Source organism: Hippopotamus amphibius, chromosome 3 (genome assembly GCF_030028045.1).
Source record: "Hippopotamus amphibius kiboko isolate mHipAmp2 chromosome 3, mHipAmp2.hap2, whole genome shotgun sequence".
NCBI classification, from domain to species: Eukaryota; Metazoa; Chordata; class Mammalia; order Artiodactyla; family Hippopotamidae; genus Hippopotamus; species Hippopotamus amphibius.
This window is the reverse complement of record NC_080188.1, coordinates 89,021,584-89,039,326: the sequence shown is the minus strand read 5'-3', so window position 1 is coordinate 89,039,326 and position 17,743 is coordinate 89,021,584. Positions and strand designations below refer to the sequence as shown.

Sequence of the window (17,743 nt, the reverse complement as noted above, 5' to 3'; positions counted from 1 at the left end):
AGGGGTGAATTTTTTTAAAAGTTGCTAAGTAGAAACACTAGCTTAGCTCTACCAAGGTTTTGGTTTGTTTATTTGTTTTTTTCCTTTTGTTTGCCTTTGGGGAGGGTGAAGCATGAAAATGAAAGAAAATGTCATAGTGAGAAAAAAGAAAAGACAGTATTTTAATTCACATCTGTTCTGTAAAGACCTGTTAGTGTGGTTTTCTTTTTTTTAATTTTTCTAAACTAGGGAAGATCAGCGATTAAGAGGAGCAGCAAACCCTTCAAAATGTAAACGTCCGATTGATGGATGCACACCTGATATGCAACAGCCCATATAAACCCGGGATCCCATAAAAGGGGAGGAACATTGCCAGGAATCCCGCAGGCTGGGTTCCCTTTGGTGAGTTCTGGTTGGGAGTCTAATTACAGTGTCAGGCGAGTCACGGGTTATCGCTTTCACGGACTCCCACAAGGGCTTGCTTCCCCTTGTTCAGCGGTTATTCAGCTTCTGTTACTGTAACAATAAAAGGACAAGGCTGAGCCGCAGCCTGACTCACAAGAGGAGTCACAAGGAGACCCAGAAGTCGTGACCAGTTCATCCAGTGAGCAGAGCTTGCAGGGAAAAGCCTTCAGCAGCCGCCCAGCGCCTGGCCGAGGACCCCAGAGCTGGAGGGACTTGCCTTCTTTCTGGAACACTGTCCCTCTCGACGCAGTTCGCTATGGTGACTAATAAGAAGGGCTTTACCCTGCCTGTCATCAATACTTATCAGAATAAAAAACCTAGGCAGACTGTAAGTCAGTTGGCAGCTTCGAATCAGCAGCCCCCGTACTGAGGCTGCTCTGATTCACCCCGGAGAGAGGTGGCCTCAGGGAAAAGATGAATGTTCTCTGAAGCTAGAACAGGCAGGACTCTGCAGCAACACCAAGTTACACTGCATTCCTTCAGCCATTCACTCATCCTCAGATGACACTTGCAAATCCCAACCATCAACCAGTGGAAATAAACTCTCTTAACGAGTCAAAGAAAACTCCTCGTGGCATATGAAGTCAGCAAAAAGGGAAGGAATGCAGGGAGGGTGGGGAACTTGTGGTAGCAATGCCCAGGCATCTGGGAGAGTCACCGCCTCTGTCTGCAGCACACCCCCTCCACCCGGCGGACCTGGTCACCAGCACGGGGCTGTCAGCTGACCCAGGCGGGACTCTGCCTGCGCCCTGCACTCAACCTGTTCAGCAGCTCCGTTTCCTAAGCAGGAAGGTTTTCACGGTGTTTCTAGGTGAAAAGCTCAGTGACCACCCTTCGCCCCTCCCTACCTCAGCCTGCCGAACACTTCCCTTTAGTAGTAGCCTTTTATTAAAATCTTCAGAACCCTAGCTACCCTAAACAAAGACAGCTGATTTGAGCTTATCATACTAAGTCAGACAAAGACAAATATCATATGATACCGCTTATATGCGGAATCTAAAAAAATGATGCAAATGAACTCATTTACAAAATAGAAATTGACCCACAGACACAGAATACTGGAGGATTTTAATCAGAGAGATAAATCATCTGATATAGATGTTTCCTGCTATAAGAATACCTTTTAGGGGATGGATCAAAAGGGGAGGCAGGAATTTTACTGTTGAGTCTGTTGTAATCACCTGTGGCTTTGGTGAGGGTCTGTCATTGACTAGCTGAGTGATCTTGGGCAAGTAATGTATCCTCTGTCTACTGCCTCGGTATTCTCATCTGTAAAATGAGATAAAAGTGTTTACCTTATGTGGAGATTGATCAAACTAGGGCATAAAAAGTGCATATGGACTTCCTAGGTGGCGCAGTGGTTGGGAATCCACCTGCCAATGCAGGGGACACAGGCTCGAGCCCTGCTCTGGGAAGATTCCACATGCCGCGGAGCAACTAGGCCCGTGTGCCACAGCTATTGAGTCTGTGCTCTAGAGCCCGTGAGCCACAACTATTGAGCCCGTGTGCTGCAACTACTGAAGCCCACACGCCTGGAGCCTGTGCTGCACAGCAAGGGAGGCCACTACAGTGAGGAGCCCGCACACCGCAATGAAGAGTAGCCCCCGCTCTCAGCAACTAGAGAAAGCCCTTGTGCAGCAAAGAAGACCCAACACAGCCAATAAATAAATAAAATAAATTAATTAAAAAAACAAAGAAAAAAAAGTGCACATAACCTCCTGCAATATTTTAAATGCTCGATAAATGCTGGGGTTTTTTGAAAAACAAAAAAACAAAGACAGCTGTACAATCAGGGTTATCTTATCTCCGCGAGGCACGCACCGGGGAAAACACATCCTGGTTTCTGTACTTGTCTCCTCCTTAAGCATCTTCCACAAACAAGCGAAGGCTCTATCTTTTTTAATAAAATTAGTTCATCCAAATTGTAGATAAATCACAGATCTACTTCTGCTCCCTCCCTCCTGGTGACTGTAAAGCAGTACAATGGATCTCTTCTGAATCCAAATGTCAAGATGTGAAACTTCAAGCACCATTGACTCTGAAGGGCTGTTTCAGTTCCTCTTTGGCGTGTGTAGGGCACGCTTTTTAAGGCAAGGTTGTGTCAAATTTTCTCTTGCCATCAGAGAAACAGCAACTCACGGAAAAGCTTGGCAAATCCTCCCAGATGTTGCATATAAACAGCCCTATGGATGTATCTAATTTGCTGGGAAAGTTGGAAAAATCAAGCTATTAGCAGCTTTCAGAAAGTAGATTGGAAGCAATTACAGGTAGTTCAGATTTCCTAGATCTGAACTGAGTTTCAGCAAGGAACGTTTTACTGACAAACCATTTAGGATGCCTTATCAAACTCTACAGGTTTTTGTTGATTCTGGAATTTTGTGAAATAAACTGAACCCCAATATCTGACATTCTACAGGTTGAGGAGAGTAGAGGTGAAGATGCAGAGGATGACTTCTATCCTGAAATAGTTCACTCCACGAGAACCACAGTGGGAGGATCAAACACTTCTCTCTGCCCTGCAATGCTTCAGGTTTACACTGTGCCGCTGTTAGGTACCTAGAACCTTTGTATTTGTGGAATCCTTCTCTTCACTTTTGACTAACTGGAAAATCATGAGGAGAGAAAGAGAAAGAAAAAAGAAAAACCTGCTTATGAGTGTGCTCAGCTAAGACAACCACCTGAAACTGCTGATTTAAGATACCCAAGAGCAAAGCGGACGCTGGGAGTCACACCTGGCTGGCTGCCACCTGACCTGGACACACAGATAACTCGTGAGCACTTGGAGCCATGTCCTTAGGGCACAAGCTCCTATCAATAATTCACCGCACCCCGAGACCGGCCCGAGTCCTAGAGAAATTCAGGAAACCAAGCACAATACTGCACACAACTCCCACCTTTCCAAGACCGTACAGAGGGGAAGAGAAAGTGGAAAAGGGGCCGAGACGACTGGTCTGACGAGAGAGGAATTCCAACTAAATGACACTCATCATCATTGTACGCAAGTCTAAAAACGTCTCCACATTTGAGAGTAATTCTAAAGGAAGTTAAACTAAGGAAAGGATATAATGGATGTGAAAAAGATTTTGCTAAATTTAAAGTGTTATTTAAATAAAAATGATTAAAATCCTACCCAAAATAGCAAATTCACTGAAGCAGAAGCTCACAGCAAAAACTTTAGAAATTCTGTAAGAATTGTGTGGCCCTGCATGTCATCTTCTAGTGTGGGTGCCACCCCCTTGGGCCCCAAATACCTACTTGGGGAATCTAGAATTGTCTGAATAGCAAAAGCAGGGAATTCAGAAGGTCCTGATTCTACCCTGTAGCATCTCAGAGGAGGAGAGCATTTCAAAAGTAGTCTGAACCAGCTACACAGCTTAATAGCTGAGAGTGAGACCCAGAAAAGGCAGGGGACCTGCCGCGGTCACTCGGCTTCTAGGCAGCAGAGCTGGAATCAGGATCGGATCCGGATCAAGGCCCAAGACAACTGAGGGTCGACTCACCACTGGCTCTCCCGTCACTCAGCCGTCCTTTCTAGATGAGAAATAGTCTCAGAGAATATAAAAGTGAAACTCTCATCTGAACACTCACACGCATCTCTGTAACTGAGTGGACAGCACAGGATTTCCAATTTATGGGCACTTACCCTGCAGGGAACTATATACCATTTTATTAAGTTTCCATTGAAGAAATACAATGATTTTTACATGACAGAAATCATATCCTGATTATTCATCAACCAACCAAGAACTACCTTTATGGGATAAACAGTTTGAGTCATTAATTTTGAGAAAAGTTCTACAAGGAAAAAAAAGTAAACAACATTTAAGCAAATTTAGAAACTTATTTTTACACTAATCACGAGAATCACTGCTTACTCTTTGGCCCTCCTTACTGTCTATCTACCCAAGATTTTGGAATGAAATGCAATTCCCAAAGGATTTTTCTGTTTCACTGATATGCACTAGAATTCCTTACAAGTAGTGTTTCCATTAAGAGCTACTATTAAAAAAATTAATGAATTCTTCCAAAATGGATGAAATAATCAACCTAAAACAATACAGCAAGGATAATGTTATCCCTTTGATGGGCTGTGTTACGACCACTAGTTTATCCTAACACCTTCCTTCCATGGAAAGGATTTTCCAGAAGGGGAAGCCCAGGCTCCTCCTTACCACACAGCTCCAGCTGGAAACCCCCAGCCCTCCACCCACCATCCAGATGAGAAGTGAGGCCCCTGGCCCCGCGCCCCATCCATCAACGTGCCGGTCCTTCCGGGCTGCAGCTCCTTTCCCTGCTGTCCCCTGTGACTGAACTGTTCAAGCTTCCACGCAGGACAGACTGTACCCCTGCCTGCAGGTGGCTCCAGCAGGGGCAAAGAAAGGTTCAGGAGAAAACACAGGGGCAGCAGGATCTGAACGCTCGTTAGGAAATGCCCATCCTCCACCTTTTCCATAAAGGGGAGGACTTGTCTGCACACCCACCTGCCACCCCGTGCCTGTCTGCAAACACAAGCTTCTGATCAACGTGATTTTATCTCCCTGGTGCCCAGTGAATTATATAGGAATTCTTCTGAGATTCTGAGATAGAACTGAAGTTTCAAACCTGTTGTCGAGTTCCAGGGCATCGGGGCCCCTTTCCACCCTGGCACACGTCCGAATCCTCGAGCACAAAAGTGTCCTGTGCATCCGCCCAAAACTCACACCTCCGGCGGCATCCCGCCAGCCCCTCGGCTGAATTGTGGTCTTGGCCGAGCAGCCGCACATCTCCCTGGTGGGCCAGCCCTCTTCCAGGTGGTCCTGACTAAACACACGGACTTGAAAGGTCCTGTTGTTGGAGGGATTTCCGTGGTGACCAGCTGTCCTGATCCCTGCACTCCCTGTACAGATGGAAGAGGCGATAAGAGCTCCCTGGCTTCAGTCTACTAATTTCCTCTTCCAGAAGTTAAAAAAAAAAAAAGGAACAGTCACTTGTTATGCAAATTAAGCCCACCCCATGATTTAGGAAGTCAGAAGCATCCATCACTCTATAAAACATGCTCTCAGCAAAGCCACTGCCATCAGACAAGTCCAAGTCCCACTTCCTACTTTTGTTCCTAGGTTTGTGCTCCAGTTAACAAAAGACAAAACACTCAACAGGCTGAGCAGCTGGCTTGGACTGACTCACTGCCTCTGTGGCCCTGCTGGGGATTATGTGGTAGCCAATTAATTGATCACAAGACCTCTGCATGGGGCTTACGGGGCTCACACAGCTCACACGGCTGTGGGCAAGATGCAGTGACTTGCCTTCAGCTGCAAGGTTGTTCCGACACTGGCCACCACCCTCCGAGTGGCTCTCCTGTGAGCAAGTGTCAGCTGACAGGTCTTACTCTGCAGCCTTGCAAAACTCTACCCACAGGGTGTGAGAGAGGCGGTTACCCCCAGCAGACGGATGTAGGGCTCAATGCACAGGGCGGGTGTGGCGGGGCGGGGGGCGGTGGAAGGTGCATTCTGGCTTTAGTAGCAACATAGAATTTAATTTATTTATGTAAGAAAAATAATAATAACTGAGAAGCCATAAACCCTCAAAACTCTTGCATTGGATTCTTAATTCCTAAGCATATTCAAGTGAGAGAGACCTGAACTAGCAGAAGCCAAGAATAAAAGCAGTTCAGTTTTAACTTCAGACATGGACATACTTCATCTATAAAATGAGAATGGTACTACGGTGTTATATATCAATATGATATATCTATGATATAGTGACATATACTGATATATCACATATTTCAATATTTTATATGGTACGTGTTTTATATTTTTGTTATATTTTATTATATTATATAATATACACTTATATTTTATGCATTTGTGGTATATATTGATATATTACATATTTCCATGATTCTTATGATACATATTTTATATTTTGTTACACTTTATGATATATTTTATGATATATTTATATTTTATATATTTTATGTGATATACATTGATATATCATACATATTAATATGATTTTTCCACAGAACTGTGAATTCATAGGAAAAAACAGTTTTTCTTTTAGAAGAAATACAAAGCATTGGTCCCTAAAACACAGGTCAAGTCTTGACACAAAAAACTGCAAGGGACTGTCCCAATTTGTTTTCCTCTTGTCATCCTGGATCCAGCTGAAGAAAATATTAACAGAGCCCTAAAATCTGATGAACCCTTGGCGGGATCTTCAGTTTGATGAAATAAAATCCATATCTTATAGCAAGACGAGAAAAATTTAAACATAAAATGTTCCTCTGCCCGTGTGGACCTCCTCCCTCCCCATCACCGTGTGCCGTGCGTCTGCATTAACCAGACCTCAGGAGGGGACTACGTTCCTTCCTAATCCTGAGCGGGTCTGCATGACCCACTACTAACTCTGCACATGCAGACCTGAGTTATGTAAACTATCGACAGGTCATGGGACGGGTAACCCTTTGTCTCAAAAACCTATCTAACTGTGCCTTGACCTCTAACAGGCGGAGCAGTCCTCAGAGCTTCCTGAAAGATGGTCTCCCGGGTTAGAGTCCTCAGGTTGGCTTGAATAAAATTTTCCATTTCTTTCTTAGATCAACTACTGATTAAGTTTTCGTCGACAGGCTCCAGAGGGCTTTAAGCGCATCAATGCCGGCACTGTGACAAGGTCTCACGGTCTTGTGGCAGAGGCCTCAGTTACCTTAAGACTTGATTACATATGTGACCCTAAATTTCCTCTGTAACAAACCCGCAGAAGACCTTAACTACACCCTCCTCTGAGACAGAAAAACTGTAACATACCTACGATGGATGGTGACCAACTCTTCCGCGGCTCAGGCTCAACTGACAGACAGGACCAGGTTACAAATCCATTTCTCCAGGGAGGGAACACATTTTGAGCTCAGGGCTTAACTTCAATGGCCACGGTGAGCTCACGGGTTCCTCTTTTTTCCTCTGAACTGTCTGGAAAACCACTTTCTTTTTTTCACAAGAGGACCAGAGAGCACCTATGCAGTTCTAACCTGTTCATCTTGGCCCAGGCAGCCCAGCAAGCAGAGGCTGGAAGGAAGTCCCTGCACCATCATGTCCACCTGAGAGGTGGCCTAAGTGAGGCCCCAGGTGGGTGCCTCCAGCTCACCCAGGTGTGGCTTGCATTGTCTAAAATCACAGCAGAAATGAAAGCATCATTCCACGTTGATGGGGCAGGGCCTTTACAAATGCCCAAGTAGCTAGATTTTATAAAATACGTAGGCGAAACACTGGGGGAACATAGCCCGCTTTTTAATGTATAAAAAATGAATTTCACTCTTAAAAATACAGTCTCTAAAAGATATTTATCTAGGCCCTGATGAAAGGACATAAACCCTTTCTAAATATGTATTCTGTATATACGCCTTCCTAGCAGTTGGCCGCAAAGCTCTTCAATCATTCCAACATTTTACATCTTCCCAAGGCTTCAACACTGTTAGAAAAATGCAAATTGTATCCCCTATCCAGACAATGCACATTTTTAAATGATCAGAATAATAAGAGATGAAAATGACAACATGGTTACAAAGGACATTTGGATGAAACAAGGATAGAACTGCACTGGGAAAGAATCCCCTTAAACAGAAACTAAGCTGACGGGCACAGGCAACTCTAAGTCCTCACTCAGCCTTTAACTAACATGCAAGGATGAGGCAGAAAAGGAATCAGGATGGTCCATTGTAGTTTTTGTATCAAGACTTAAGCTGTGTTTTAGGGACTGGTGCTTTTCCTTTCTTTATCAGTCAGTGTTTCCACCTAACTTCAGTCAGCACAGCTTTTAGCCTCCATTTCCCTGGTAGGGTGGTGCTCAAAGTTCACAGGCTCCTAAACACCCGGTGCTGGGCTGCCCCCCAGTTTCTGAGTCAGCGGTTCCGCGGTGGGATCTGAGAATGTGATTCTAACAAGTTCCCAGGAGCTGCTGCTCCTGGCCTGGGAACCACCTGCCGGAGAACCACTTCCCCAGTGAAAATCCCAGCTTCCCTGTGAAGACGTCCCAGGCTTGAATTCTGCCGTGATTTTTAAAAACACACTTTTGACACTTAACACATAACTGTTTTGCAACAGAAAAGCCTATGCATCTTAAGATCCTAACCAGATCATACATTCTTTGAGGATAAAAACTGGGTCTTGAGGTTCACTTTGTGCAGGTTTTACACATGACCTTTTAATTGTTTAATACCACTGAATATTTATATTAAAGCTAGGATATGAATCCGGCCACAAAAAGCCATCTGCCTCTCTGACAGTGTGGTGCATGTATTCTGACCAAAAGGAGATTGTGCTCAAACACTCTCCCTCTCTCTCTCTGTCTCTCTGTCTGTCTCTCCCTCTCTGTCTCTTGTCTCTGTCTCTCTCGTTTGCTACAGGAAAAGTTCCTTTAGATGCTTTAACATCTTGCGTTCACGCCAATCAATGTGACTCATGCTATTTTAATATTTAATGTTTCCTCTGTTCCCCCCTTAATAACCCTATTTCCACAGCTCAATATCTGATCGTTACGTAATAAACTAGAGATGTACACCAAAACCACAATCACTGTACTTAAAAGGAATGCTTCTATGTGGCTCTAAACTTCCTTACATTTACATGGGAGCTTTAAAATCTCCTCAGGAAATGGAAAAACAAGTAATAATGATATCATCACAATCCTTCTTCCAAGACATGAGAGTAGCACAGGGAGTGGATGAGAGAAAGGCAACATCCTGTTCTCTACCTGGACCCCACCTCCCGTGGCCTCCGTCTTCTCTTTCCTGAAATGGAATCGGCCTCTCCTAAGGGCCCACCCACCATCACTCATTACCACGCTGCATCCTCTCCCTGTCAACAGATGGTAACTTACATGCGACCATTTATCACGGGCCCTCCTCATGGCCCAGCTCTCCGTCTCCCCTCGAGGCTCAGCTGCGCTCACACTCCGGAAGGAGGGTCTGTGGTCACCCCTGGGGCCCCGTGGCCTATTTGCAGCTCCACATGCTGGCTGGAGCGGCTGCGGCCCCCGTGGACACCCCCACAGACAGGTGAGCTGTATCAGAGGCTGGAAGGGAGGATGGAGCAGCATGGGACTATGAACCCACGGGACACGTGTGCGGAAGGGAGGCTCCTGGTTCAAGTCTGTAAGCTGTATCTGCCCTGCTGCCAGTCTCCATTTCCAGGACCAAGTGGTCCTGGGGAAGAGCATTCGTGCCACTCGGACCATGCGAGGCAGGTACCTGGCACTCAAGACCCCAGTCCAAGCCCTCCTGCCTGTGGCTAGGATCTCTCTCCAGCCCCTCCAGCACAGCACTCCAGGGCCACCTTCAACCTACAAGATACGGCGGCTGAGGATGACTCCATACCCATCCTTGACTTAGAGTGGGCAGAATGAAAGTCAGGAAGTTTCCAGGTAAGTATTCGTGCATTGCTGCATCTCTAGACAGCACGCCCTTCGGGTGACAGAAAAACAGGGATCACTGCGTGTAATAAAAAATCAACTCAAAAGCCACAGCTGAGACATGGGTTTGCAGAGAGAAAACATGAAGCCCTAAAAGAGTCCCCGCCAAAAGCCCTGTCTCATTACTCTTATCGAATCAATCTCCCTCTGCCAATTCACACTACCACAATGAAAAGAAGCAAAGAATAAATGGAGAGGAGCGGGTAGCGGGGTTCAGGACCCACAGCCACAGCAGCGGACCCCTCTGATGGGGTCATTGCCTCCCTTCCCTAATGCTTTTCCCACACCCAGAAACGAGGGCAAGCCCTCCTCCCAGAGATTCTCAAAGCATGGTCCCCGGAGGGAGACACCAGAAAAGTTATGGGATGCTGGCCAACTGTATCCTGATCTGGGCGCTGCAGCTGTGAACATGCAGAATATGTACGTTTTTTGTCCGTATATTCTCATTCAAGATAAAGTTTTAAAAAATGCCTCCAACAGGCACATGAAAAGGTGCTCAACATCACTAATTATTAGAGAAATGCAAATCAAAACTGCAATGAGGTATCACCTCACACCGGTCAGAATGACCATCATCAAAATTTCTACAAACAAGAAGTGCTGGAGAGGGTGTGGAGAAAAGGGAACCTTCTTGCACTGTTGGTGGGAATGTAAACTGGTGCAGCCGCTATGGAGAACAGTATGGAGGCTCCTTAAAAAACTAAAAATAGAGCTACCATATGACCCAGCAACCCCACTCCTGGGCATATATCTCGAGAAAACTATAATTCGAAAAGATACTTGTACCCCTATGTTCAGTGTAGCACTAGTTTCCGTAGCCAAGACATGGAAACAACCTAAATGTCTGCTGACAGAGAAATGGATAAAGAAGATGTGGTACGTGTATACAATGGAATATTACTCAGCCATAAAAAATAATGAAATAATGCCATTTGCAGCAACATGGATGGACTTAGAGACTGTCATACAGAAGTAAGTCAGAAAGACAAACGCAAATACTATATGTTATCACTTAGATGTGGAATATAGAACATGACACGAACTTATCTGCGAAACAGAAACAGACTCAGACACAGAACAAACTTATGGTTACGAAAGGGGAAAGGGGGTAGGGGAGGGATAAATTAAAGAGTTTGGGATGAACAGATACACATTACTACATATAAAATAAACAAGGACCTACTGTATAGCACAGGGAACTCTACTCAATATTTTGTAATAACCTATAAGGGAAAAGAATTTGAACATGAATGGATATATGTACATGTATAACTGAATCACTTTGCTGTACACCTGAAACTAACACAACATTGTAAATCACCTACCCTTCAATAAAGAAAGTTAAAGTATCGAATTTGAAAAAAAAGAAGCCTCCTGCTGGAGTAGAGTAAATGGACTCAGGTAAGGGGTGACAGCCCCCTTGAGGCAGCATGCCTTGGGGGAATGGGCTTGAAGACGGATGCAGGATGAAGACCACATCCGTCAGGGCTTGGCTGTGCGAGCCTGGGCCCCTCCTCAGGACGGCAGTCAGTGTGCGACCCCCGCCCAATGCCGTGGAAGCCCACCCAACGAGCCGGAGCTCAGGAAACCCAGCAGCATTCAGACAGCCACGCAGGCAGTGATAACTCCCTGGATGATCAAGTCTCACGCCTCGGGCCAGGCACGGCTCCAGCAGCATTTCGTCAGTAACGGGGGAGTGGGCGGCACTGATTTCTCCCACAGACAGGTCAAGGAACCACCTGCGGTGGGCCAGGCTGAGCCAGGACTGGAGGCATCCTCGCCAGTGACGGGAAGAGGAGGAGGCTGGATGTCACTGCTCATCAATCATGTTCAAGTCTCTCTCCTCCAGCTATGACCCAGGGCCATCGACACATCCAGATTCTCACTAACTCAGTCCTCGGTGGGGCGGAGGCCCGGTCCGTGCACCGTGGTGACCAAGTCTCTCGTGTGACACCTGCCAGCCGTGAACAGTCCCCGTGCAGGAGCAGCCCCCCAGGACCCCTGCTCTGTCCCCCTCTCCTGACCTGCCCAGCTGAGGCTCTGACTCCTGAAAAGAGGGACTTTTTGATCCACACAAAGTCAGATGAAATGGACAATAACATCAACCAACATGACTGCTTCGACTTGAAATCAGTAGCCACCTGAGAGAGAATATGGCTTTCAGACTCAGATAAAAGTTACTTGAAAGTCCCCGACCACGAGCCAGATTATTCCCACTCCCAGATCCCTGGACTCTGCGGACAAAGCATGCAGCTCCCAGCGTGGAAAAGGTTCTCAGTAACTGAAAGAATGAATGCCTGTGTCATGTCTTCATGAAATCTGTGTTATAAGAATTCTTCTAAGTAAAAAGAACAGGATACGATACAAAACCGTACATGTGCTTTGATAACTAGTCTGCTTTCTAAAAGCCAAATGCAGGAAAAAGAACTAGAAAGAAACAGCAGAATGTCTGCGCAGCGAGACTCGGAATGCTTTTCCTGTTATAATTCTCTGTTTTCCATTTTTCAACAATAGTTATTTATGCATTATTTACAAACCATGGTAAAACGGCTTTATGTTTTTAAACCCCTGCTGCCAAACCAGTAATGATCACTTGACTTCTTTGTTCTATAACAACTCTGCAGGCTTTATTGTAAGGAAATTGTCAGCGTCAAAACAATTTCAGGCGGCTAGAAGGAAAAGCAAAGCCCGTGCCCTGGGAGACTGCTATGCTACTCACATAGTCTTCCCTTCCGTGTGACTGCTGTCAGTAATATTTACATAAGCCAGCAAAAGTAGAGAGCTGCAGTTATAGATGCTTTTAAAACATCTAACTAGGAATACGGGGATATGTGTATAAACAGATGAGTGAACTTGGTGTACCTCAAAAAAATAAATAAATAAATAAAATGAAAAAAAATCTAACTAAAAACAAAACTCCTCCATTTCCCTTTACTTGGAGACTCAGCTTAGCACCTAGCAGCAGGACAACAGTCATAGCAATGAGAGGATTTTTAAGCTTACACACATGACACTTTTTTTTTTTAAGTGCTAGTCAAAGGCTATCTAGCTAACCAAGCACAGCATGCCGACAGCCAGCGTAGAGATAAGGAAAGGAAAGGTGAGACTCCAGGAGATCCCCAAGGTAGTGAGTAAAAAGCTGGCTCTGAGGAGGAGGGGCACAGTAAAGCTGGGGCTCTAACTGCTTCCCATCTAAACTTTATCAGGAAGGGATGTGGCCAGGCCAGGCTCAGTAATGCCAGGTCAGAAGGCTCTTTGGGGTAATTCTGCATCCACGAGAAGGAGCATTGCTTGTCTTTTCAGTGAAATGATTCACTCTTTCTGGAAACACCTAGATAACCAGCAATTTAGATAAAAACTTTCATCACTTCTTTTTTAAGGTCCAGTATCAGACCTCAGTCTATGATCCTTTCTCCCTATGGCTTTTACAGCCCATGCTTGTGTTTCTCTGAAACTAACAACCACCACAGGCTATTACTTTTAAAACTTCCAGAAGTTAGAAACATATTAGCGACAACAGATTACACAACTTTTAAAGTTTAACTCTGACTTCAGGCCAGGCTGTCACTAGAGTGTGGACCTTAGCAAAGTGTCATCGGTCCAGGTCAGGAAAGAGGCTGGGGGCTGAGCTCTGGGGCAGGGGCGTTGACTCGGGAATCATTGTCTGCAAAGCATGTGACCAGGGTACACAGTGACACAGTCAAGTCGAAGCTGCCGTGAAGAGCAGCTGCAGAAATCCCCGTCCAGCTCAGGGGCTCACTCAACTTATCTGAGTGAGCCCCTCTGCTGTCCAGCTCTGCAGGATGGCGAGTTTTCAGGGGTCCCATCTCTCCATCAAAACTGCTGTCCTTCTTAACCAAACTGTGTAACTCATGGGAAGCAAGTTTCAAGAAATACCTAGTAAAGGACTCTCTGCTGTTTCCATCTCCCTTGCATTTGAATATACAGCTATAACATCATTAAACTCTCCTGCTAATGCTTTGAAGCAGATGCTGGATTGCTAAGACTACAGTGCAGAGCTGTACAGGCAAAGGCAAGTCCTAAGATGCTGTCAGTATTGAGACACGGCAGCTCACATCCCAAGCCACCATTGAAGCTCCAGCCCCCTTGGCTGAGCACACAGACTCCCTGCAGTAAGCCCTGCCACCGTTCTGCACCACCTCACGGGCCTCGTTCTATTCAGGTAAACAACACACCTGTGTCCCACACAAGACCGGCCTCTGAATCTTCCTGGAGAAGAAATAGCCTGTGGTGGTTGTTAATTTCAGAGAACCACAAGCATGGGCTGTAAAAGCCATAGGGAAGAAGACAACTTTTTCTCCCCCTCTCTCTTACATGCATAACATTAAAAAACAAAACAAAACACTTATAAGCATTTATAATTTTTTTAAAGTTATAACATGGGGATACTGCTATTTATCTTACAGAGCAATAAATAATTCAACCAAATTATTGTAAATGGTATCACATGAACTGCAACTATTATTCTTCTAACTATTATAGCCATTGGGATAATTTTGGAATTACTAACAGTTATTAATTAATCCAGGCTATGATGAAATAAACCACCAAATAAGATTAAACAAAATAAAAAGCATTTGAGACTGTTCTACAACTTATAAAGATATCTCCCTAGTTTTCCAGAATAATGTATGACCTTGCCTTGAAAACATGCTATCTATAGACGAGGGCTCCATTCATTCATCCTTTCAGACACGGATGTGCCAGGGCCCCATTCAGGATGCTGACGACACAGAGGAAAGCGGAATGCACGTGGGAGCAGTCTCAAGGCAGATGTGTGATGGTGTGACGGGGCGTCAGTGTCCCAGGGATGGGGGAGGGGAGGGAGAGGGTCTTCCTAGAAGTATCCAGAGTACCCAGGTCTGCTCTTCCCTCCCCACAGGTGATATGGAAGCTGGAGAGGGGAGAAAGTCTTACCTGGGGCACATGGCTGCTCCTGGGCCCCTCCTGACCGTGTGAGGCAGCCACATCACAACCTCCATGGCTACACCTCATCCAAGCTCCAGGTCCGCTGGGACTATTGCAACAGCTTTCCTGCTGGCATCCCTCTCATTCTTGGCCAGCTACAAATCCATTCAATGGAACCGTCGGCGTACACAGCAGAATAAAGTAATGAGAGTAATTCACGGAAACCTACTAGAGGTTAGGTTAAGAGTTAATTTAGTGACAGAAGGTGCTTCTCCCCTGTTCTTCTTCGGTTTGGTTTGACAGAGATGCAACAGCGATACTACCACAAACAGAGCGAAAACGAAAAGCTTATCTTGCAAGTTTATCACTGGCAAATTAAATGTGCAAGGCTCCCCAAGTGCTCTGATAGCTCTGCGAGCCCCAGAGACTAAGAGGGCCGCTTGGGAGTCAACAGAAATCAATTATGAGAAGAGAGAGCTGGGCAAAGGGTATCAGCTCTGAATCAGAAGCCTCGTTTCTCTGAGTCAGTTCCTCATGATGAGACAGGGGACCGGAAACCAGGAGGTGCAGCAGCCAGACTGCTGTCACTGGGAGCAGGTGTCACACAAGGGGCAGGACTGTGGACTGCGGGGCAGAGGGCTGTGTCCGGCTCCGGCCCTGTCACTCAGGAGCCACATGACTCTGAGCCTCAGTTTCCTGAGCTGGAAATAAATGTCGATGATGACACTTACTCCACCTACGAGAAGGTAGTTGAGGATGCCCAGTGTGAGGATGCAAAAGCCCCCCTGAAACACCGTACCACTCAGACAGATGTGGTGGCTCCTATTTTCTACACACCCATCCAGAGGCACTCACTGTCCTGTCTGAGTGGCTGAGCTCATAGATGACTGCACTGTATTTATACAACACGAAGCCAAGAGAAATAACTTTGGCCACAATGACATCTGGCAAATCATAATTTTACGGAAGACAGTCCCACCCATCTCCCCAAACAGGGCCAATTCTCTGAAAGCTGCGGGTGATTAAGCCTTCCAAAGCAGACTCGCTGCAGAGCCCCTGGGGAATGACAAACTCTAGAAGAAATTAGTGCAATAGCTAGAAAATGAAATCTATTTAGCTTTCAAGTGAACATAAGGCAGTCTTTCTTCCAAGGATCAATTCCTTTTTCACCTCCTGGTCTCTTCAACCACACTGGCTGCCCCTCCTAAAACTTTACCCTGCATCTAACTCTCCAAGTCAAATCCTCCCAGTTCTTTCAGGACCCAAACCAAGGGCCATCTGTCCTGTAAACTCTCCCCACAAGGACTCTTTCCCTGAAGATGCTTCAACATCTACCACGGGAAGACAGGACGGACTCACAGACAGTGCCCCTGAAGGAGGCTGTCTGATTCTAGCAGCTCAGAATTCCTCCTGCAACCCTGCTGTAACCTCCCCTTGCCGCGCCTTGAACCACAGCCCCTGCTTCTCACACAGGGCGACCATCACGGTGCAGGACGATCAGCTGCCGGCCGCACACAATCCTCATAAGAGAAGACACGTGCAAGTGGTGCTTACTCAGAGTAACCCTGGGTCTGCATTTTGTAATAAAGAGTTTTCAGACTGTAATGCTTTAGCTGCTACACGTCACGTATTAATCTCTCCCCATAGGGATGTTGGAATATCTGCTACAAACTTCTAAACCAGATGCTACGAACTTCTAAACCAGATGATGAACTTCTTGAGGACATGAACACCACATCTTTTGTGTTTTGCTTCTGTAGCTAAGCTAACACTGAGCACGGAGAAGGCACCGGACAAGTGGTTCTGATGTTAGAAATAACCTCTTTTCAGTGATATTCACTAAGGCTGCCTCACACACAGCTGTTCACCCAGGTTCTGGAAACAGTCACTCTCTCAGGGACAAGAAAACCTCATTATGGCTGAAGGTGGCATAGACTCAACTGCTGCTGTGAAAAATAATTACACATTTAAAAACCGGATTGGACTCAGTCTAAAGCACGAGCCAACGCTAAACTTTATGTCAGTTCTTAAGGGTTTCAGTTATAGTCCACTCCGTGCTACTGTCATGAATGTCGACTATAACACAGAATTAGAGAATTTCTACAAAAAAAAGAAGAAACTTCTTAGGGAGAAGTTTTTCTCCGCAGAGAGATTTTTCGTATCCACGACTGTACTCCTTTTGTTTACAAGAGGTACATTCAGGTACACTAGCAACTTCCACAGAATTATAAATACAAGTGTACCTGAGGATTTGGTATTCGGAAATAGTACCACGGAACACTGCTTTCAAATTATTTCCTAGAAATTCAAAGGGAGCAATGAAACACTGTCCGGCAAAATTTACGGAGAGCGACACCTGTAATTCAAAATTTTCTATTACTCACATTTTACAAAGCACAGCAAAACGGATGAAATGAATTCTAATAATTTGCCCCGTCTTTGGACTCCAGTGTGAATTTTACACTCAGAGCACATCTCCGTTCAGGCCAGCCCCATTTGGCCCGGGCTGTGGTTCTAGACCACTTTGAAGAATTCCGGTGGTATGGACGTGCTCCACCCATCCTGGGAAAGAGCAGGAAACCTGTTCCAGGGCAGGCGGATGCTAGGAAGGCCAGTTCCCAGCAGCCAGGCTTGTGCGGGAACCTCTCAGAGCATCAGAGGAAGCCGCTCACCCCCCACCCCTCGCAGGAGAACCGAGAGGAGCCGCTACCTTGGTACTAAACCACAGCGCCCACCGCCAGCCTCTGGCCAAGAGAGCAACAGTCACAGGATGAGGGAACTGGAAACTGAAGGACCGTGGGCGCCAGGAGAGAACAAGGAAACTGGAAGTGAGAGCTCACTCTGTTCTGCAGAAGACAGGGCACCTCATGACCTGCTCCACACTCCCTCTCCCTCCCCTCCCCTCCCTAAATCTAACCCATGAACC

At 46.0% G+C, this 17,743-nt stretch overlaps 1 protein-coding gene across 2 annotated transcripts in view; it reads right to left on the bottom strand.

Annotated features, from left to right (window-relative positions):
* The window catches only part of FNIP2 (folliculin interacting protein 2), a 122,959-nt gene that overhangs the window by 81,349 nt on the left and 23,867 nt on the right, over positions 1-17,743 (bottom strand). The window lies entirely within an intron of this gene.